The 25,271-nt window shown below is 33.3% G+C and overlaps 1 long non-coding RNA gene across 1 annotated transcript in view; it reads right to left on the minus strand.

Annotated features, from left to right (window-relative positions):
* The window catches only part of LOC126753934 (uncharacterized), a 120,784-nt gene extending 95,853 nt beyond the window's left edge, over positions 1 to 24,931 (minus strand). The window contains exon 1 of the long non-coding RNA XR_007666225.1: positions 24,697 to 24,931. This is a non-coding gene — a long non-coding RNA (uncharacterized LOC126753934). The remainder of the gene's footprint in view (positions 1 to 24,696) is intronic.
* Positions 24,932 to 25,271: the final 340 nt, after the last annotated feature.

Here is a 25,271-nt window from a genome sequence, read left to right on the forward strand (position 1 = left end):
TATGTTGGGTATCTGGCGGCTTGAAAACTTATATTCCATTTTAAAAAAGTTTTCAACCTGATATACTTAACATATCTTAAAAGCAGTATCAGGTCAATTAAAAAGTCTCCGACACATAGATGGAACTAAATTCAAATAAGTTTTTAGTTAGCCCTGACCTTCAAGCGGCGCGTGTATAAATTTGATGATTATTGTGTGAATTGTTTAATTTTAACTTAAGCACTTTTTGATATTGTAAAAAAGTTGATAAAAAAAAATTTGCGTGTTGATAAAATATTAGCTTCCCATCAAACCATCAAAGATACATATGCTAAGTTTAAGAAGTTGTTACCGACGAAAACATCAAAAAGTCCACAAAATAATTTCGGATGCTCGTAAAGTGAAGTTGTTCGAAATAGCAGGCACTCTGTGGATATCAACTGAACATGTTAATGATATAACTCAGAAATATTTGGGTATGAGAAAGCTCTGTGCAAAGTGGGTGCCACGCGACCAAAAACAACGACGAGTTAATAATTCGGATCAGTATTTAGAGATGTTCTAGTAATAAACCAAATTTTTTGCGTACACATGTGGTAATATATGAAACGGGGCTCCATTATTCTACCCCAAAGTCCAATTAACAGTCATTCGAGTGATGAAATCGTCTGTAATTTGGTATGCACACGAAATAAGTTTTATTGAACACTTTGAAAAAGGAAGGATCATCAACAGAGATTATTACATAACGTTATTGGATCGTTTGATGGACGAAATCGCCGAAAAGCGTTTGCATTTAAAGAAAAAGAAAGTGCTGTTTCACCAAGACAATGCACCGTGCCACAATTCAGTGAAAACGATGCCAAAATTCATGAATTTGACTTCGAATTGCTTCCGCATCTACCGTATTCTCAAGATCTGACCCTCATCGTCTATTTCCTGTTCGCAGATTTTCGTCGAATAAAGGGGTGATAGCCGAAACTGAATTCTATTTTAGGCCGGAAACTTCTCAATTGGCCTGTTATGTGGATACCAAAAAAAATTTTCAATACCAAGTTGATGTAAATTGGTTTATTAGTTCCTAATATAAAGAATTTCGCCTAAAGGTGGGGTTTCCCACGCCCATTTTACAATTTTGATGCTTGCTTCTTTGAAGCTCTTTCATGACATCTGGAGTGTAAATGTAAATGTCTCTAACGCGTGATTACTATCCGATTTTACTCATTTTTACACCATCTGAGGAAGTTCGGTTACCGATTTTCATTTATCAAGTTACTTTATTAAAAAAAAAATATTGAAATTTTTATCAATTATATGGCAACCGTGTTCTTCTGTTCGTGGAAAGCTAATTGCAACTTTTTTCAAAATTAGATATTGAATAAATTTCATAATTTTTATTTGAAATATGTGGCAACTTTTGCCAAACTCGTGGGAGTGAAGCAATTTAATAGGCAACCTTTTAGGATACGATGTGCTCTCAGTTACTTCATATGGCATGCCGAGTTTGAAACCATCACTCACTGCAGTGTAGCTCATCTATAACTTCAATATTTTATATTAATTAAATTATTTTTGTTATTAAATGTTTTTAAATGTTTTCATTATTTTTTCCTTTATTTTGAATTTTAATAAATGTTTGATCCTCTCTATAGTTTATGTACGAGTATATATGTATATTATTCAAATGCTTTTACAATATAACTATCCTGTGCTACGCATTTACTTCCTCTGTTCCACAAAAAGCTCACGTTTGTTTAATTTCTTTTTATTATAACTGTAAATTAAAATACATACCAATTTCTGTTTGAGTGAAGTGTTTATTTAGCGAATAAATTGAATTGTCCTCAATATTAACCACTCAATCAAATTAGAACTAATTAAAAAGCTTTGTTTGCAATTATCATACAATGTTTATGATGTCAAATTCAGATAAGCAGATTCCGTTAGTTGCGGTTGAAAATCGATAAAATTTTATTACGGTATAAAAAGGCTTACATTTTCATGCGCATGAATAAAATATTTTCATTATCACAATTGCGGCAACAAATTATTGCCAAGCAGAGGGAAAGAGATTAAAAACAATATAAATATTGCGGCAGATGGATGTAAGTTGTTGGCAATATTTTAGGCGCTTCGTGATTTTCATTTGAAACTATTATTTTGTAAAAATAAAAGTGCTATTATTTTAAAAAGGTTCCCAAAAAATGGCTTTAAAAGAACTTTCGAATCGATGTTTTGATAAGTTTATGTACACTTTCCACAGCTTTGATAATTTCAATACATTGTGCTTCAGAATGACGGGTTCTGTACAATTGCTTAGAAAGTGTTACGAGATATCTTTGCACTTTGTTAGTATATATTACACACATTTTAGCCTTTCAGTTTATACTAACCTAAAATAACTGTCACTCGTTTCATAGCCTTAAATAGAGGCATTAACATGGAAAGTGATTAGATTATATTATTCGGGATTATATCTATAATAGCGTTTCGATCTGAAAAATTTCTTCGAAGATTGCACTATCGGACAATAACGCATGCCAAATTTGGTGCAGCTATCTCGTTAAATGAAAAAACTTTCCATACAACCACTTGACTCCGATCGTTCAGTTGGTATGGCAACAATGTACTATAGAGATCCCACAATGGTAAATCCGACAAATGAGCAGCTTTTTAGTGAGAAAAAGGCGTATGCGAAATTTCATGACGATAACTCAAAAATTTAGATACTAATTTGCGCACATACAAACAGACATTTATGAAAATGATAATTCTTTAGACAAAGAAGTAACGATACGGATATATTCTATTATGAGAAACCAAACCTCAAAGTCTGTTGTAAAACCTAACCAGGAAGATTACCTGAGATAGGTACCGAGCTCAAAGTCACAACATAATTTTTACACGCCTTAATGCTTATTCATCTAAGCACCGTTACATCGTCATTTTTGTCCGAATGAACCTGGATTCGATTTCGGTATCATAGAAGACATCACCGTAAATGGATAAACCCTTTTAGATAAAGTTACCTAAATGAGGAGGATGGAGTCATTGGCAAACGTTCACGCAAGTGAGGAAAGTTCACTGAGCGTCATTCACTTCGAAGTGGTCAGAATGTATCCTCTGGGTAGCCAAAGAACATCCGTTTGAAGGCGAGAAAAAGTGAGAAAGCGAACCATCCCTCCACAGGGATGCGCGGAGTTTGTGATCCGACTCGTAGAAAACGCCCCCAATGAAAAGTAGAAAAGTAAGCAAGAGCCTCGGATGAGAGACCCTCTTTTGATGACGACCATGGCAAACACATTAAGGATTAGGATGCGAGGGCATGCACCTGGAATGTCCGGTCCCTTAATTGGGACGGTGCCAACTGGTTGATGTTCTCGTAAAATTAAAGGCTGACATCACCGTCTTTAAAAGTAATGCGATGGACAGGACAGGGACTGAGACGAGTAAGTCCTTATGACATTTAATACAGTGGCCATATAAAGGAGGACACATTCGGTATGGGATTCGTTGTGGGAGAGAAACTACGTCACCGAGTACTGTCATTTTCCCGGTGGATGAACGCCCACGCTCCGATTGAGGAGAAGGACGATGTGACCAAAAATGTCTTTTATGAGCGCTTGGAGCGCACCTATGAGAGCTGCCAAATGGATTGAGGGTGACCGACTTCGCCGGGGTTAGATTTCAGCATAAGAAAATTCATGAAGCTACCTGTCTCCGGATCGAAAATCCACCAACCATATCGATAATGTTGTGATGTACGGAAGACACGTCTCCAATCTTTTAGACGTGCATACGCTCCGAGGTCCTAACCTCGACTCAGACCACTATCTTGTAGCAGCCAAGATACGCACCCGCATCTGTGCAGCAAAAAACGCAGGACAACAAACACTAGGAAGGCTCAAAGATGAGAAGCTGCAATACAAAAGTCAGCCGAACGATTTTTACTCGACTTGCATTCCTGCTATCTGCTCCTTATGTACAGCTGCATGAGTAACCATTGGTTTTCTGAAAATGCAAAAGATCATCTGGTACGGTTAGGAGTACCGTGATACCGAAAGTTGAAGAGGGAAGAGAGACGCATTTGCAGACAAAAAAGAGAGGCCGAAATGCGTGAAGACGAAGAGCTTGACCGGCTGGCCGACAGGAGTAATGTTCGAAAATCCTACAAAAAGATGCGGCGACTAAAATAAGGTTTCAAGACCGGAGTTGGTAGAACCCCCAGAGGTGATCCAGTGACTGATGCCCAAAGCATACTGAAATTATGGAAGGAACACTTCTTGAGCCTGCTGAATGGCAGTGAAAGTGTAAATTTTGGAGATGGCGAACCCGATTCTCCAATCGATGATGATAGAGCGGACGTTCATTGCCCAACCAAATAGCAGTTAGCCGTCTGAAGAACAACGAAGGGGGGGCATTTCCGGCCGAGATATTTAAATACGGCGGCGAAAACTGGATAAGGAGCATACATCAGCCTCTTTGTAGAATATGGTTGGACGAAAGCATGCCGGACAAAAGAAAAAAGAGAGACCCCACATATACGCCAACGAAATATCTCCTGTCATTAAACACAAAGTTATCGCACTCGCGACTTGGCTGCCACGTCACTGTTGTCAGTAATAACTTCGAAATCGTAGATAAGTTCGTTTATCTCGGAACCAGTTGTAACGCCAACAATATTGTCAGCCTAAAATCTTGCCAACAAGTGCTACTCGAGCTCAGATGACGCTAAGCCAAATATCTTCTACTGCTGCACTGATTCCGAGAACTGGATATTGATCTGGATCATTTGACTTTGAATAATAACCAAAGCAAATTTGAAAGCTTTTGGTTTGGTGGATCAAATAAAACTGGGCGGCTACATTTTAGAAGGTTGTAATTCAAAAAATTTTGATTTAATATCGAATAATATCTATTTTAAATTTTCGTAAGATATTTTCAAAGAGAATTAATTTTTTTATTTTGATTTGATTTTTTATTTTGACTTCACATTAGGTATTCACCTTAAAAGCATCCATAAAATACTAATTTCTTCTATGCCTATTTTCCCAAATTTTTTTTCCAAAAAGCCTAGTATAATATGTGATTTATTAAATGAAATCAAATTTGAAAGAAATTATTCACAATAAGCAAACGTATGAAAAAATATTCTGTGAACTTAATTAAAATTAATATGCCTAATTAAAACTTATATTTCACGACACATCGCTAGATCAGCAATCATCAATTAAATCGCTCAAAGGATTGTTGGGGAAATGGGTTTCCGGTGAAATAAAAATGTTTGCATAATTTTTACAAATCCACACTTGCTGCTTTTGTCATGTAATAAATCTGTATTTGCAGGAAACATTAAATATTACAAGAATACAACAACAACAGCAACAAATACAAAAATAAAAAATGCAATATAAATCCAGCCACTTTGTGTCGCACATAATTACGACTAATTTGCAACCATTTGCAAAGAGGGTCGCGCGAACGATTAACGGCGACAAGTACACGAACAAATGCACTCACACATATACATAGATGCATACGCGTTAGCAAAGGAAGATGCCACCAAAAAGCAACAACACCAGCAACAGCCAATAAAAAAGCATAAGCAAATACACCAAATGAGGCTTGAAAAGGAAATATACGCGCGTTGAGTAGGCGAAGGGCGTGTAAGTAAATAAAAAAACGAAAGAAAAAAACGTGAACTTCATTTACTGCGAAGCTATAATACCCTACACAAATATAAAAAATAGCATGCAAGAATTTGATTTTGATTGAAGAGTTTGTATGACAGCTATATACTATAGTAGTCTGATCTGAACGATTTCTGTATATATTTTAGCGTTGCCTTAGATAATAATTCCTGCTAAATTTCGTTAAGATATCTTGTCAAATAACTGAGTTTTCCATACCAGGGCTTGAGATTGATTAATGAGTTTGTATGGCAACTATATGCTATCGTAGCCCGATCTGAACGATTTCTTCTGGTATTTTAGTGTTATCTTAGATAAGAATTTCTGGCAAATTTTATTAAGATATATTGTCGAATAAATGAGTTTTCCATACCAGGGCTTGAGATTGATCGATAGGTTTATATGATAGTTATATCATATAGTAGTCCGATCTGAACGATTTCTTCTAGTATTTTAGTGTAGTCTTAGATAATAATTCTTACCAAATTCCGTTAATATATCTTATCAAATAAATGAGTTTTCCATACCAGGGCTTGAGATTGATCGTTCAGTTTGTATGACAGCTATAAGCTATAGTAGTCCGATCTGTAAGATTTCTTCAGATATTTTAGCGTTATCTTAGATAATAATTCTTGCCAAATTTCGTTAAAATATTTTGACAAATAAATAAGTTTGCCATACCATGACTTGAGATTGACCGATGGGTTTGTATGGCAGCTACATGATTTAGTAGTGCGATCTGAATAATTTCTTGATATATTTCATAGTTGCCTTGGACAATGATCCTTGCCAAATTTTGTGACGATATCTAGTTAAATAAAAAAGTTTTTCATACAAAAACTAGATTTCGATCGATGAGTTTGTATGGCAGCTATATCTTACAGTGGTCCAATATCGGCGCTTCTAACAAGGAAGCAGCGTCTTTGGCAGAAAATGATATGAGCAAAATTTTAGAGCCATATCTCAAAAATTGAGAGAATGGTATAAACTTAATATACCCTGTTACAGGTATACATATGTAAATACACGCACACAGACGCACACGCGGACAGGCAGACAGCTAGAACTGCCAACGCAGCGGTTAAATAGCTGAGTTTATGCATATTTTTGGTAAGCGCGGATTAAATGCCGCTACGCACACAGACGTACTCAAAAAGGACCGCATACATATGCAAATTCAGTCGCCTGCTAACAAGCCTACTTGTAAGCGCATTGCCGCACACGCGAGTACAATTAAAATACAATTTTTGTGCACAATTTCAGCAGCGTAATTAATTTTTAATTTCGTCTGAACGAGTAATTGCACAATGCAACAAGCAAGCCGAACACGCGGCAACAGCAGGCGTTGTGTTGACACGCGAATATCGAGGGGCGTGCCAAAGCAATGGAGAAATTGCCGCCACCGCGTCAAAAGCGCCAGAAATCCAGACAAAGATGCAGTTGTAAGTGTACGAATGTATATATATGCGTGTGTGTGTGTGTGGCACTACCAGTTGGCAATGGCGTGCTGCAGTCAGCAAAATGAAAATATCGAGTACATTCGAAATTGCACACTTGACGCTCACGTACCGACATATATTGGCGCGCCACAAAAAAATATACCATGCACACACATACGCCCATATGTAGAGACATAACGAGCGTACAAACAAGCTGGCAAGCAAGCAATGAGGCAACAGGCGCAGCAACAACAACAGCGACACGCACATAAATAAACAAACTACAACGTTGTCAGCGGCGCAAACAAACGGAGGCAAAGCTTGCATGCAGGCAGCACATCAGCAGCAGCCAGCCAGACATGCGAGGCTGTAACGGTGTACCTGCCTACACACAAATGTACATGCATGAGCATTGCTGACGGGGGTCTACATGGCGTATGCGCAATCAGCGCAAGCACGCCAACCAGCATATATATGTATGTATATGTGTGAGTGTGTGTTTGTGGACTGCCAAGGCGAGGCTGAGGTTGCCTGGCTGTCAGCTTGGCGGCTTGGCACGAACGCAGACTTAATGCAACGCTATACACGCTGTTTATAAACGTGTATGTACTTATGTATGTGTGAGTGTGTGTGGTTATGTGGCACTCACGCGTTGCAATTATGTGTTGCACGACATGGTAGTGTGGAATATTGGCTGAGGGTAAAGGAAAAGTGCATATATTTGTGTAATGGAGTTAAGGAATATACATACATATGTATATATGTATGTAGAGGTATATCAATATATAGGTATATTTAAAAGGACTATGTGGCTACAAAATATTACATAGAAATTTATGAAACAATATTTTTTAGCTAAAAAACGGATATTTTTACGTGAAATAGGTTATTTTTTTGAAATATTTCTATTTCGTTGCATCTTCCTGCTAAAGCAACTCAAAGTACTAAATCCTTGCACAATTCATAGGACTCGACTTTAAAGCAATTCTGAAGCTTATGAAGCAAGAACTCCGAAAAAATACATAAATGTTGAAACGAAAATTTATTAACAAAAAATAAACAAGTGAAAATTTTGCAATATTTACAACAAAAAATTGAATTAATTGGCTAATTTATTTATACCGCCAAAATGTAGGCAACTATTGTTAAATTTATTACCAAACAAGTAAGGAAGGGTGAAAACTTCAAACAGAGTATCGGAAGCCAAGCAATAATATATAGGTATATATAACTCATACTCTGACCGAGAAATTCAACGTAAGGTTTGTTAGAAAAACGAAAATTATTATATAAGGTCTGTCGTAAAAGAAGCTGGACTGTTAAAAAAACAATTCAAGAGTTATATTTTCTTATTCAAAGCAGTTTCCTTGTGCTTCGATACAGCGTTTAGCCCGGTCAATTAGCATTTCAAATGAGTGTTTAAGGTCATTTTTCGGAATGCTCTTGAGAATATCGGTCGTCGCCTTTTGGATAGCTGAAATGTCCTGAAACCAGTGTCCTTTCATGGGCAAATGAAGTTTTCCAAACAGGTAAAAATCACAGGGTGCCAGATCAGGTGAGTAGGGTGAGTGATTAATGGTTAATATGGAGTTTTTGTCAAAAAATCAGTGACAAGCGTCGACGGATGACACGGCGCATTATCGTGCAACAGGCGCCAGGACCCTGCCTCACGGTATTGTGGTCGAGCACGAGGAATGCGTGACAAAAGACGCTTCATAACACCAAGGTAAAACACAGCGTTAATCGTTTGGTCAGGTGGGACGAACTCTCGGTGTACAATACCCTCGGAATCGTAAAAACAAATCAGAATTGTCTTTATTTTTGACTTCTGAAGACGACCGACTTCTGATCGTCACAGAGGTCCTCACGACCTTCTTGGAATCGCTTAAACCACTCATGCACATTACTACGGGATTGGCACTGATCACCATAAACTTTTTTCATCATTTGAAATGTTTCAGTAAACGTTTTCCCAAGTTTAAAACAAAATTTAATATTTGCTCTTTGTTCAAAATGCATTTTACGACCGATGACCAAAAGCAGCTGTCACTTTTTGATCGATAACATCCATTGTAGTTATCCAATTGTCTTAAAATTTTTACGAAATGTCAACAAGAGATCAAACTTTTTATTTCATATACCCAGCAATAGGTGACGCCACCAGAAACAGTTATATTTAAAAAGTTCTGTTTCTTTTGCGACAGACCTTGTATATAGTTATGTGGGAGTTGGAGTAGTATTGACCCAATTTAATCTCTGTTTGCCAACACTAAAACTATCAACATGCCCATACTAAATAAATGTTCCCTTAGGTTCACTAAGGTACCTCAAATACAATCAGCAATCGTATGGAGTAATGCCGCATGTTCTAAATCCTGATATTAGCTATATGGGAGCTAGGTCAAGCTTTCGCCCAATTTTATTTATTTTTGGCACAAATATACACCGTTCTGAGTTAAATATGCTTTCTAATTTTCATTCAGAAAACTAAAATATTGGCTAATATATGCTAACTAAAGTCACCTGGAAGTTCGAAAATCTTTAACCTCAGGGAACATTTATTTACCCGACTCAACCAATTTTTGATTTGGATTTGGGCAATTTTGATCATAAGGTAGCATACTCTAAAGGCATTATTCCTGCAAAGTTTTATCTCGTCATATTAATAACTTCTTGATTGGTGTACTAGAAAGTGAAAGTATCAAATTGAACTAAAAATTAAGCTATAAGGAACTAGGCGTTGGTTGTAGCCCAATTTTGCCCATTTTCGCATTGTAACATAAAAATGTCAGAGGAATATCACGTACCAAATTTTGTTGAAATCGGTAAGGCGGGTCTCGAAATAAGTGATGTCACCTTAAAAAGGGCGGCGCCACGGTCATCATCCAATTTTGACCACGATTCCATTAAAGCCTGCTCATACCATTTCGGGGGTAAAGTGTAATGTCTCTGGCATATTAAAGTGTTTATTTATCGCGCTTTTTAACAGTGCAGTTAGTATATGTTCAGTGGGTGGGTTATCATCCGATTTCATTCATTTTCACACTTTCGGTAGAGGTTCTTATAATATTTACGAGGCGAATTTGGTTGTTGCATTTAATGTAGCTTTCTAGATTTATTACATATGAACTTTCCAGAAGCGAAGATATTTTGGAATTAGAAAATTTTATAAGATCCAATCAAAGGCGTTCTTCTTTCTAGCTTCAAAACAGACTGTATATAGAAGTCCCAGTGCGATCTATATTTTTAGGATCAGCCATTGAAGTTGTACCAGTAATGCATAAAAATTTTATTGACATAAAGCCTGATTACCGATCGGGAGTTCAGACTTTGAACATGCAGAAAACTCCTGTATGGTCTTTAGTTAAGTATTTTTGAACAAAATAGGCTAATACCACAAAAGCCTCTTGATTCAAAATCACCATAGAACTGATAACTATAAGAACAAGTATTGATGAGCGAAAATAGCTCACTATATCTCAAATTTAATGAAAGAAAATAAGCCTCTGTTTATCCAAGTTTGTGGTTTGAGATTCTACAATTGGTACTTGTTCACAAACCAGAAAAGACCTTTTTGCATATTTATTTCATGACTAGATCTGCGCATTTTTTAGCATAACATCACTCAGAACGTTTTGTCATTTAATCGTGAATTGTTTTATTTTACAGGGAATTAAAAAATTCATCTCGGCCAAAAAATGGAATTAACTCGTGAACATTTTCGTGCGATCATTTTTCACAACTTTCCACGTGGATTATTACGACAAGAGTGCATCGATTAACTAAAATCTTTGTATGGCTATGAAGCACCATCCTATAGCACTGTGAAAAACTGGTACAACGAATTCAATCGTGGCCGACGCTCGCTCAAAGACGAATTCCGTGAAGGTCGTCCAAAAACAGCCGTTGTGCCAGAAAACATCGATGTCGTACGTGAACTGATAATGCAAGACCGTCATGTAACATACCTTCAGATAGAGGCATGCCTATGCATTTCTCCCACCAGCATACATTCGATATTGCATAAACACCTGACCGTAAAAAAGGTTTGTTCTCGTTGGATCCCGCATAATTTGACAATCGCTCAAAAACAGGCTCGTGTGGATTGGTGTAAAGAAATGCTGAAAAAATATAAATAAAATACGATCGCGGTGCTTCAAAAGACGTTTATAAGATCGTCACAGAACGAATCGTGGATCTATGCATATGAGCCCGAAACAAAACAGCAATCGACCGTGTGGGTCTTCCAAGACGAGCCAAATCCAACGAAAGTTGTTCGTGGAAGAAGCACTTCGAAGCAAATGGTCGCCTGTTTGTTCGGCAAAACTGGTCATGTGGCGACTCTTCCGCTTGAGCAACGTAGAACGGTCAATTCTGAGTTGTACACCACCATTTGTTTGCCTGAAGTCGTCGAAGAAATTCGAAAAACGAAAAAGAGAAGACGAATCATTGTGCACCATGACAATGCGAGCTCTCACACATCGGCTCAAACCAGCGCCTTTTTGACCGGCCAAAACGTCGAATTGATGGGTCATCCGCCGTACAGCCCTGACTTAGCACCCAATGACTTCTATTTATTCCCATACATCAAGAAAATAATGCGTGGTCAACGATTTTCGTCGTTGGAAAAAGTGCTTCGAAAATTGGTTTGAGCGCATGCAAAAGTGTATAAATCTTGATGGAGAATATTTTGAAAAGCAATAAAACCATTTTCGTTGATAAATATTCCTATTTTCATTATTAGGTCAGAAATATATATAGCAGCCCTCGTATTACTATAATCTGATAGAGAAATATGTTGTTATTAGTCATAAATAATAAAAGTGAGGTTAGAAATCAGTTCTTCATATATCATAACTCCGTCACCCTTCTTTAGTTATATTTTTAAGCTAACTTAACTGATAAGACATTTGTAGGAGTGAACTAAAACTAGAATCTCTAATCGACATTGAAGTAATTGCAATTTTTGAATTATGGTCTAATGGCAAATTAGAATGTACCTCCTAAAAAGTTTGCCAAAGTGAATGGATATGTGTCCTAAAAATTCATTCATTCATTAGAAACGAGACCTTGCTTAAGTAATGGCTGGAAATTTTAGCTTATCAAGACCAACAGTTAAAAAAAGCGGTCGCACGAATTTAGCTCTTCCTTATATAATAGAATTTTGACTTTCATATCTGTACTTCTCTTCTAAAAAGCTTTCTTGCCAAAGTTATGACAAAAGTTCAATGGAAAACCACTTAAGGTTGTCTCATTTTCAATGTGTCCTAAAAATTCATTCATTCATTAGAAACGAGACCTTGGACCCTGTAAAGATCTTTATAGCCGTACAGCATCCTTTAAGGATGATGGGCATGGCACCAGCCACTTTTAGCTGCAATCACAAATCTCGGGGCTCTTGAAAGTTCCAACAGTATAAAAAATGCGGTAGCGCACGAATTTAGCTCTTCCTTACTTGTGTTAATATATATTATTGTTAATTTTGACTTTCATATGTGTATTAGTACTTGAAAAACATCGGGTTGGTAGCAGAGGATCTCAATATCTCTTATGGATCGACTCAGCACATTTTAGTTAAAAATCAAAATTCGCTGAAGGCACTGAAGGCCAGTTCAACCAAATGTGTGGAAAGTTGCATTAAGACAGCCGTGCCTGCAAAGGCTCAGGGGCCTATTTGAAAGGCGATAAAAGAAAAATTCATATTAAAATACTTGAAAATGCAGTTTTTATTTTGTTTATCAGTCCGCGTCAAATTTGATCAGTGGTTATATGCCTTTTTGTTTGCTCTCTTCTTCTATACTGGCATATATACCTACATATATGTATATCACAAAAATATATAAATTCTCGAAGCTTGTTGGCCTGTTGCTTTAACAGCTTACAGTTATGTGATAGCATTACAATGCCCACACTGCCACCAATACAGCTACACGAATGAAAATTGATGTACGCGACACACTCTGCACCCGCTCAAGCGTTCACTTACTGTCTGTTAAGCAACAACAACAACAAGTACAATGTGTTGCAATGTAAACGCGAATCAATTAGCAACCGTTAAGCCGTGCGCATTGAAATTTTGCATTTTTCGCTTTATTTATCACTTTTTTATCTTTTGCTGTATGGTGTGAGATTTATTGAAGACTTATGAATGTTTATATGTAAATATTTTTATACGAAAAAAAAGTTATATGTAATTATAAACATACAGCTATTGTTTTATTTTGCACTCGCCAAAACTTGTTTTATATCAAATTGAAGCCCAACAACTGCAAATCAATGGCGAATATGCCAAAATAAGCAGGGAGCAAAAAAAATGTATTTGGGAATCTGAAACGTAATGAAATGGGTGTAGACGCCTGCATGTCTGTGACGATGCGATATTTATAAGCAATACAAATTTACGCACACAATAGGCTCTTGTGTGCATATGTAGGTGGGTGTCTGAAATGGAAGCGCCGAAATGTATGCAAGAACATGTTCATATTTACTTATTTATTTATTTCTTATATAGCTTTGAATGTGTGCATGCCTACAGCCATTTGAATGTTATCACAGCATCTTTACATTTATTGTAATTTCTATATTTTTTTCGCTACACAAATAAGTTTTTTCTGGCAATTTTGCCTTTTCATGCAAACCTACAAAGCCTAGATTGAGGCGCATATTCAAGAGTAGGATTTGTTTTACCAAATTAACCCATTGAAGCCGCTCATTTTTGGAGATATCGACCTGCAATTTTGCACATGCCCGTTTCTTCCCAAAAAGCTGTTTATTTGCCAGAACAACCGATATCGGAATAGTATAGCATATAGCTGGCATACAAACTGATCGATAAAAATCAATTTCTAGCCTGGAAAACTTTTTTATTCGACAAGATTTCTTCATGAAATTTGGCATAGATTATTTTCTAAGACAAGGGTATAATTTGTCAAGAAATTCTTAATATTGGATCACTAGAGCCATATAAATTGTCCGCTTAAAATTAAGTTCTTATATGGAAAAATAATTTTTTATGTGACGAGATGTGTTCATAAAATTTTACCTGAATTATTGTTCCAAACAAAGGTATAACTGCAAGCAAAATGTTAAGATCGTAACTTTATATCTTACAAACAGGCCCATCCAAAACAAGTTTTGTAGAGAAAACTTTTTTTTGTGACGAGATATGTTCATGAAATTTGGCATGAATTATTGTCTTAAGCAGGGATATAATCTACGAGCAAAAAGTTCAGATCGGTTCACTATAGCATATAGCTGTCATGCAAACCAACCGATCAAAATCAAGTTTTTGTATGAAAAACATTTTCAGATCATTGAAAACCGGAGAAATCTACATAATTATACAAGATTTCCGACTTGATAATTTCATCAATATATCTCAGAAGCTTTTCCATTGCGACAGTTATGTGGTTTTATGGCTAATTATTATTATTTTCTCAGACATCTGAATCCTGAGCATCTTTACACATTTCTTCCTTTAAATTTTATAGCTGTGACACAGTTTTAAGCGCATAAAACCACCGCCACATGCTCATATCAGATACGCATTCACTTAACTGTTGCCAGACATTCGCTATGTTCACCACAAATGGCTAAGGAAAGAGATGAGTGCACTTTTTATTGCTGCGTTATGTACGCAGAGCAATTTTATTTGATCGTTCTCATATTTGTTTTTCTCGAACGAATTTCAATTTAATGCTGTCAACCAAGAGTACATACTATACATATCTGATGTGTATATACATACATTATGCATATATAAATATACATTTACATATTACAGCTAATATATTATTTTTGATTTGGTTGCTAGGTGTTCAGCACACACACGCACGCGGAGCAACGGTTTTTAGCGCAGACAGTAATAATTATATATAGCTGAATCGCGACATTTGCATGTGTGTATGTGTGTGTTGCATATTCTCCGAAATGTCTGAATACTTATATCAATATTAAGTGAAATGAACCTCTGTAGAAAAAGTAGACGTCTAGTCTCTAAATATATATGCACGTACATGTGTACTTATTAGGGTGCCCTTTATATCTCAAGTGGCATTTTTTGCAAGCGACCCCTGAAGTTTCAGGTTTTGCTCTAGAAAAAAGAATACAACGTAAACACGTTCTTTATTTTCAGTTTAAACCGCGCTTAAATCACTTTAGTTTTCTGATATATTTCATATGAGCTGTTTTGTTGCTTTGCAATAAAATTGTTAACTCCAAAGCAAAAAAATCTACAATTTTGAAAAATTTACATACAAAATTTTCCGCTCTACAATAAAGTTCTTATTAATTTTTTTCCTACAAACATTGCTTCAAAAGTTATAGGCAGTTAAAGTTATGCCTCAAATATACTGTATTCATATGGTACAACATGTCGTATGAGTAACATAGATCACTTGTATGAACGCTCAGGTCATTTGATGTATGATTTTAACTGTGAATAACTTTTAAGCGAGTGTTTTTATGAAAAAATCATTCGCAGGTTTTTTGTAGAACGGAAACTTTTTTAATGGAATATCAACTTTTCAAAGTTCTAGATTTACAAACTATCAAAAAATTTACTATAATTTGCATGGAAAAATAAATATGACGTAGGCACAGTTCATTTGAAAATAAAGAGCTTGTTTACGCTGTAACCTTAGTTTTAAAGCAAAAACTGAAACTTTAGGTAGCGTTTGCCAAAGCACTCAGCGTGAAAAACATATTTAGACAAGCATAATTCCAGATCTTAGAGAACAATTATATGTTAAAAAAGTGCAATGATGTTTATATACATTTGGACGCGCATATACATTATATGCAATACTATATACATATGTAAGCATGAACACAAAACTCAAACTCAACTCAAAAAATAGAAAAACCTTTAATTATTTTATATTAAAATGTCTGCAAAAAGAAACACAAAAGCGAAATCAACAGTACTACAACAATTTCACTATAGTTGGTTTACGTTAAGACTGCTTGCGATAAGTTTTTTTACAGGGTCCGGCACTCGAAGTGTAACCAACTTCAGACTGTTCGCGCAGCTGTCGCACTGGAATCAGCTGTTTATAAATTTGCTGAATGACAGTTCGGAGTATTGTTCACAAGCGTACAAAAGCGTTTTGCCAAAAGTGAACGTAAAAAAAGTGATAAGCGATGGAATTCAAACGTTACAGTGTGATTGCTTTTTGTTTAGCAGGAAAATCACAGCCAGCAATTGTTCGTGAGCTCAAACACCTTAATGTGAATAAATTTGTTTATCTCACCATCTTCTTCCTCTTAATTGGCGTAGACACCGCTTACGCGATTACAGCCGAGTTAACAACAGCGCGCCAGTCGTTTCTTCTTTTCGCTACGTGGCGCCAATTGGATATTCCAAGCGAAACCAGGTCTTTCTCCACTTGGTCCATCTCACCTTCACTCGTTAAAATGATACTGGTAGCATCGCAAAACGCCATGGAGGTGGTCATGAAAAGACTGCAACGTCACGTGAGATGGTTTGGAAAGTGAAGAAGCGACTTGAGCGAAATCCACGACGAAGTGCCAATCAAATGGCTAAACAACCGAAAATATCCGACCGCAGCGCCCGACACATATTGAAAAATGAGCTCAAGGCTCCTTACAAGTTCCAAAAGGCCCATTATCTCACACCGAAGCAGCAACAAGTAAGACTTGAGAGAGCGAAGCAGTTGCTTCGCCTGGCCGAAAGCGGTCATATTCGGAACATTGTGTTTTCTAACGAAAAAAATTTTCCAGTTGAGCAATTTGTAAACTCTCAAAACGATAGGGTTTACTTGACCGACCGTTCATACGAGAATCTAAGTCATCGGTTGGCCACCAGGAGGCAGCACCCGCAACAAATAATGGTTTGGGCCGCTGTCACCGCAGATGGGCGCTCTCCAATTGTTTTCATCGAGCCTGGCGTCAAAGTAAATGCGACATATTATCGGGAAAGTGTTCTGGAAAGTGTTCTGGAGGCTGCAAACAAACATTTCGGTCGCAAACCATGGACGTTTCAACAAGACTCAGCACCGTCTCACAAAGCGCGAGTGAACCAAGAATGGCTGAAAAACAACGTTCCAAACTTCATTACAACCACACAATGGCTCTCGAATTCACCAGATGCGAATCCAATGGATTATTCTCTCTGTGCCATTTTGGAGAGCAAGGTCTGCAGTAAAAAATACACCAGTCTAGAAGAGCTGAAGAAGCCATTGTCACATTCGGGCAGCTTGCGATTCGTTTTTTGACCGTCTTAAGGCCATAGTTAAGGCAAAAGTTGATCAAATCGAGCAAAAGTGAATTGGTCCTGAATTTATGATTATTTTCACACATTTTGTACTTTAAAATAAATAAAAATAATTTTCCAAACCGAATGTATGGTTTTTTTTAATTAGCACTTCGAGTGCCGTACCCTGTATGTTGGCCTTATAGCTAATTATTAGAAAGGACCTGTAGGTCTATGCGTGGCATGTCAGCCAGTGAATGGAACCTAACCTATAGCTTTTTAATTATACCAAAATCAGTTCTAGTATAAGAGAAGATATATTTCTTCAGCTATTTAAAGGTTCTAATAGGCTTTCCCAGCACAATTTTGGAGGAACATGCATGGAAGGGACGAAACCGAGATATTTATCTTGGGTTCACATAAAAAAACATTTGTGCATTGCCCACAAGGTCAAGCCCTTAACCCTACAAGTAGGTATACCAAAACAAACATTAAGCACGACGGTGGAAGTATCATGGTCTGGGGCGCATGACGTCGGGCCAATTGTTCGAATAAATGGTAAAATGTACCCGCTTCAGTATTTGGATATACTCGAAAATAAATTGGAGCCATTTGTATTTGAATCAATGCCCATAAACTGGACATTTATGCAAGACAACAATCGGAAGCACACCGCAAAGGTAGTAAAGCATTGAACAGACAGTGAAAAAATTAGAATTATGGAGTGGCCTGCACAAAGCCCGAATCTTAATACAACAGAAAATTTATGGAATGATGTTAAGACTAAAATAGCAAGCAAAAAAATTTGAAAATTTAATGATTTATGGACTGAAATTGAGATGATTGGTATGCAATGCCAAAGGAACGATGTCAAAACTGGTGGACAGTATGCAGCAAAGATGTGAAGGGGTGATTAGAAATGGTGGATAAAGTACAAAATACTACCGAAATGAGCAATCTTATGCTATCTTTTACTCATTTTTATAAATTTTTCTATATTTTTTAACCCTTTTCAGAATGTGTTAGTTACGTGTCCCAGCTGCCATATAGGATATCGTTTTTTTTTTAACGAAAATTGAGTATTTATTGTTTTAGTGGTTTAATAATATGAAAGTGAATAATTTTTAAAATAAAACGCATGCCTTTATAAGTTCGTAAGTGATAAACTTATGAAATATAGACATGTTTTTTATTTGATGAGCAAGTGTGCTATTTATGTGCTCATGGCTGTATATAAAGACTTAAATTTTTTTTTTTTAATTTAAGTTCAAATAATGTTTTCTCCTTAAAATTTGATTTCAAAAAAGGATATCGTAAGTGGAACATACGAAAATAAGTTAACCACAAATATCGTTAAAGAAAATTGTTTATATAAGATAAAAATAAAAACGCCAAAAATAATAATTTTTCAAATAAATTTTGAGGTTATTTGAAAAAGGTGTTAACGCAAAAGTTTTAGATCCTTTTATTACCCACTACTATGTAAAATAATTTTTTTTAAAGAACTCGTAGTTTTGGAGGAATTCAAAAGAAACCGATTTAACTCTTAAAAATTCAACAACGTGCTTTCCTTTTCCTTTCCTTTTTGCGAACTCAGATCGCCAGTAAATTGTTTTTTCTTTTATTTTCGTTATTTCAACTTTCGTTTTAAATGGGTTTCAACCTACAATAAATTTCTTTCACTTGCATTTTCTAAGTATATAATTGTAGGTTAGGAAATGATTGAGTTAAGTTTCTTCATTTTTGACTAAAGGCTGTCATATACTATGCCCAAAAAATATGGTGACATTTGAATTTAAACTGCGCGCGTCGAAGGATTTGGAGAATTATTTTTTTTTTAGGTTGGTAGTACTGTCAGTCACATTTATGTCAAATTTCATGTCAAAATATTCATTAGTGTTTGAGATATGTGTCGTTTTGTGAGCTGCTAAAAGTGAGTTTTTCGCTTTTGCGATGTCGAAATTTGTTGAGCAAAGAATTTGCATTAAATTTTGTTTACGGAATCAATTTTCTGCTGCGGATACGTTGAGGATGGTGCAGAAAGCCTTTGGTGATGAGGCTATGTCTAAAAAATATGTTTACAAGTGGTATAGTGAGTTCCAAGCCGGCCGTGAACGTGTCGAAGACGAAGAGCGTCCAGGGCGACCATCAACCTCAACCGACGAAGCTCACGTTCAACAAATCAAAGATTTGGTGTTGAAAAACCGCCGCTTAACAATTAGAGACCGTGCTGATAAAGTTGGAATATCGAAAGGTTCAGCCAATACCATTTTGAAGGATGTTTACGGGCCTCAGCGCGTCAAATCTCGATCAATCGAGCGAAAATCGCGCCAAAAGAGAGCTAAAAAATCAAGGTCATGTTGACTCGTTTCTTCGATTATCGTGGTATTGTGCATTATGAACTCCTTCCAACCGGTCAAACAGTCAACAAGGAATATTATTTGAACGTTATGCGTCGTTTGCGTAACGCTATCCGCCTAAAAAGGCCGGAATTGTGGAAAGAAAATTCTTGGTTTTTACACCACGATAATGCACCATCCCATACTGCCCTCGTAATTCGTGATCATTTCGCCAAAAACTCGACCCATATCGTTCCGCAACCACCGTATTCACCTGATCTGGCGCCGTGCGACTTCTGGCTGTTCACCAAGCTCAAAAGACCGCTCCGGGGACACCGTTTTTATACGATAGAGAAGATTCAAGCCGCAGCGAAGACGGAACTGAAGGCCATCCCAAAAAGTGACTACAACCAGTGTTTCGAAGATTGGAAAATCCGTTGGCATAAGAGGAAGTGGATGAAATTGATTTGGAAGAATAAATAAAGAATTTTCAAAATAAATACAATGTCACCTAATTTTTTGGGCACTTATTTATGGCATGAAAGCCAATAAAGTTGGCCAGTAGCTCATGAGAATTTTTAATTCCGCCTTCAAAATTTATGGTCCAATTTTTGTTATAAATACTATTGAAGAGAGATATTCACCCTAATCATTACAGCAGAAATTATTGACATTAATGAATATCCTGCTAACTTGATTTAATCATTTCGAAGATATCCATTATGTGAAATGTGTGTGTTATCATTACTCGGTTTCCATCATTTTCCATTAATATTCGTTCATATTATTTACAGTTATATATAGTATAGAATCGTTCCCCTACTTTATCATCCTTTTTAATAATTTCAACATTAATTATAAAAATTTGTTCGCTAAAAAACAAATCCACTCAATTATCTCGTGCTGCTTTCGCTTGGATTCCACCAAAAATTCCATCAATCAAATTATGATTACAGTACAAACTAATATTTGTATTGACACATTTTGCGATTCATATTGTTGCATTGAGTTACGTTGCCACAGCGCAGAGTTTCAAATTAATTATTAGTTGATTGCAGAAGATAACAATACCCAAGGCACTAGTATACCCAAGCAACAGAGCAGACTAACTGGTATGTAAATATTCTAACAAGTATGTGTGTATATGTATCTGAAGTACAGAGGTCCCAATAGCGAATAGTTGCAAATTTATGTAAAAGTTTGGAAAATTGATTTGATTATCCCAACTGTAGTAAATAACTCAGCTTGTAATAGAAAGAGTTAAATAGAAAAGATTGCAAAACGTTGAAAAAATTTTCATATTTGTATAGCGTAATTAATACATAGAAAATTTTAATTTAAAATAATATAAAAAATCAAGGATTTTATTAAATAAATTATGTGAAATTAAAATAAATTATTATAAAAAAGTTTAAATTAAAAAAAAATATTTTAAAATAAAAATTAAAATTTAAAATGCTTTTAAAATAACTAAATACTTAAATATAAATTTTTATTATAAAATTTTTTTTTTCTGGATATACAAAAGAGCTAATACGAAAATTAGCACAATTATTTTTTTCAACTAAAAAATTAAAATCGGGAAAAGTGAAAAAAACAAGATTTCAAACATATTTAGTCTTCTTAATATTAGTTTTTAACAGTTTTTTTCAAACTGTTTTATGTATAACAAATGATGCGTGCTGACATTCAGATAGAAACAATCGCATGATTTGTGATTAAAATCGAATTTCACGACACATTCTAACCACTAAATTTTAATAAGTTTGACTATTTTTTAAAATAAAAAATGTATAGAGTATTTTTTTAAAAGAAAATAAATTATTCTTTTTTTATCATCATTACTAACTAATAATATATTAATATTATAATTGTAGATATTCTAATTTTTAACACTATTTTTATTTGAAAAATGTCAAACGCTTTGTCAAAAAAATTCAATTAAATTTATTAAAAGGAATTGTACACATTTCAAAGAATTTCCACCTACTTTTTGGGAAGAAAATTTGTATTTATTAGAAACTGTTAGCGCTTTTGAGTTACGCAAAATATTATTGAACTTTTTCTAAAATCAAAGAAAAATAAAACTTGTTTTTTTACGTTACTTAAAAAAATACAATTATAATTATAAATTAACTTAAATAATTAATAACTTAAAAATTAATAAAAAAAAATTTAAAAAAATGACAAAAATAACTAATTTTTAATAGTTTAATTAAAAAATTAAAATTTTATTTATTTTTATTCTATTTTTGCTATTAAAATTTAAATTAAATTAATTTTTTACATTAATTAAACTAATTGATAGACATAAAATTATATTTTTAAATTAATTTGAGTAATTAATATAAAAAATTAAAATAACAATATTACAAAAAATTAATATTAATAAACACAAAAATAATAAAGTTATTAATAATAATTAAATAAACAAATTAAAATTTAAAATGTTTGTTATTTAGTTAATTTTTCTATTAATTATTTAAATTAATTTAAAAAATAAAATTTTAATCAAATTTTTAATTTTTTTGAATTATTTTTATATATAAATATATAAAAACTTGAATTTTTATTAAAATTTAAACAGAGTTCAGTTCGAACCAACTTAGAAATAATTTTGCAATTTTTTATTAACTACAGTTATTAAGCGGAAACCCTTATTAACTGGACAGAAACGCTTAATATAAATAAATATTAAATTAATTTTTTACATAAAATTGTATTTATTTATTTAAAATTAATATTGAAAGATTTTTCATAATTTGTATATTCAACTAATTATAATTAATAATCAATAAAATGTATTGGCAATTTTCGTGGCCAATAATAGTTATATAAAGAAAAAAATTTAAACAGAAAATAATTTTTCTTAAAATTTTTAAAATTAATTAAAATTAATATAAAAAAAAACAACTATATATATATTTTTTTTTATTTCTTTATATTAAAATATTAATTTTAATTTGTTATATAAATATTAATAATCAACATATTTGATGCAATTTTGCATTAATCGAAAATTAATTATAATAATTAATTATTTTTAATTATTTGAAATTATTACTAATTTTTAAATTAAAAGTTAATACTAAAAACAATAACTGCAATAATTAAGTTAAAGAAATAGTATATAATTTTGTATAAACAAGTATAAATAGTGTATAAACTTAAAATTCTTTATTTTTAACCTATGTTTTTTATTTATTTAAAAATTTATTTATTTTTTATTAGTTTTTTTATTTCATAATTTATTTTTTTAGTTTTTTTATTACTTGCTTTAGTTTTTTTATAATTTTCTTTTATGAAATTTTTAAACAAATTTTTTGCACTTCACTGCTTTTCGAAATAAACGGATTTACCTAAAATGCTGTTGCAAATTTTTTTACAAATTTACTCACTAATTTACTTATTAGTTTTAACCTTTTTGCAGTTTTTTTTGTTTTGGATTTCTGTTTTCATTGTAGCTTGAAAAAATTAACAGTAAAATGTTTTCTATATTTGCAACTTTGTTTTAATTATGTTTTAAAGTTTTTTTTTTTTGTTTGGTTCAAAATTTTAAACATTTTTCAATATAATTATATGTAACTTTCTTCAACATTTGAGTTATTAATTTCAAAATCTTTCCTTCACGAAAGTACTTCTCAAATTTTTTTTTTAAATTGGATGTTTCCTCACTTTCATATTAAAACTCTTTTTCCGAACTTTTACTTAATTTTTTCAAATTCAGTTTTCAAATTTTTTTTAACTATTTTGAAACTCTCCCAAAAATTAAATTTTTTTTCAACACTTTTCCAAAAAAATTTGAAAAATTTTTTCAAAACTTTTACAAATTCTGTTTTGTTTAGAAGTTTCTTCAAATTGTGTCCCCTTTTACCAACTTTTTCAAATTTAGTTTTCAAACATGTTTTTTGAACTTTTTCAAAATTCTCCCGAAAATTGAAAATTCTGTTTCAAAGCGTTTTAAAAAAAATTTAAATATTTTTTCAAAACTTTAATAAATTTTATTTTTCTAAACTTATTTCACAAGTTTCTTCAGATAATTTTCCACTTTATTCCAACATATTTTTATTTTAAAGCTCATTGATTTAGAAAACAGTTTTCATTTCACTTGAAAGCCTCCTTTTGTGTAAAAGAAATTTTAGAACTAATATCTGTACTAAATTGAAAAGTTCTAATTTTCCGTTGGCAAAACATATTCTCTTACACATAACTATTCATGAATTTTAAAATGAATTAAATCTTAAAAGCATTTAAGTTTCAAAATAATTAAAAACTTTCAAACTTTTTTGTGCTCATTTCATTTTTCCGCAGCTAATTAATTGATGCAAATTACTTATTTTTAAATTTAAATGAAATTGTTAATAATTAATTAACACAAATAATTACAAAAATTAAAAAATGAAATTAATTTTTAATTAATTATTTTTAAATTTATATATAATTGTCAATAGTTAATTAATTTGTGGAAATTATTAAAATTAATAATAATTAATGTGTATAATTAACTAAAAAATAATATTTTAATGGTTCCTATAATTATTTGAAAACAGATTTAATTTTTGCTGATTTTTCGCTCGCACTTATTTTTATTACTTTAATCGCTAATATTTTCTCACATCTATCACAACTCATATGTATTTCTAGTATGCAGACGCAAATTTTCGCTGCCACCAAATCACAAATCACGCACTTAATCAAAAATGCTGCTCACATTACTAGTTATAAAAAACAATAAATCAAATCAATTTATTTTTAGCTAACACAGAGAGCAATTAATCAAAAACGCAACGCCTACGCATATTTACACTCGAATAATCACGAGCCAAAAACAAAAAGCGAATGAAAATGAAAGTAAACAAAAGACAAATGCGTTATTTACACAGTGAAATGTATGGGCTGCAGGAGTTTTGAACATTTTTTTTTTGCGCTTATAGAGTGGGTGTATGTTTCTAAGTATGTATTTATGAGATGAAGCACACATGCACACAACTTTCTATGTAAAACGGAAATTTCAGGAAATTACTTGCTTTGCACACCTTTTGCTTTTGTCAGCGTGGAAGCGTGGCGATTGCTGCGAAATAAATTTTTACGACTGCTGCGATGGATTTATGCTGCTGATGACATGCTTGTGCGAGTTGGTGTCTTCAACGAATTTTTTAGATTTTTTGAATTAAGTTTAAAAAAAATTTTTTTATGAAATTTGAATTAATTTTTTTTTAATAATTTTTAATTTATGTTTCAAAATTCGAATTATACTTTAAAGATTTCTTTGTTTCGAAGTTTAGCTTTTTCCAAGGAATTTTGTTTAATTAACTTTTCAAGATTTTTTATTTTGGTTTGAAAACTTTAAATATTTTTTTTTATTATGTTTTTATTCTTTATCAATATTTCTTAGTTTCCGAAAAATTCTTAAATTTTGTTTTCAAAATCTCCTTTTCTTAATAAATTTTCCAATTTTATTTTCAAAATTTCTGTTTCCTTAAATTTGTTCAAAACTTTTTTGCATAACTTTTGCAAAATTTTTTGAAATTTAAATTTAGTTTCCAAAAATTTTTCAAAATGTTTTTCAGAATTTTGCCAAAAATGTTTAAAATTTAGTTTTCAAAAATTT

This window comes from Bactrocera neohumeralis, chromosome 3, assembly GCF_024586455.1.
Source record: "Bactrocera neohumeralis isolate Rockhampton chromosome 3, APGP_CSIRO_Bneo_wtdbg2-racon-allhic-juicebox.fasta_v2, whole genome shotgun sequence".
Classification (NCBI taxonomy): Eukaryota; Metazoa; Arthropoda; class Insecta; order Diptera; family Tephritidae; genus Bactrocera; species Bactrocera neohumeralis.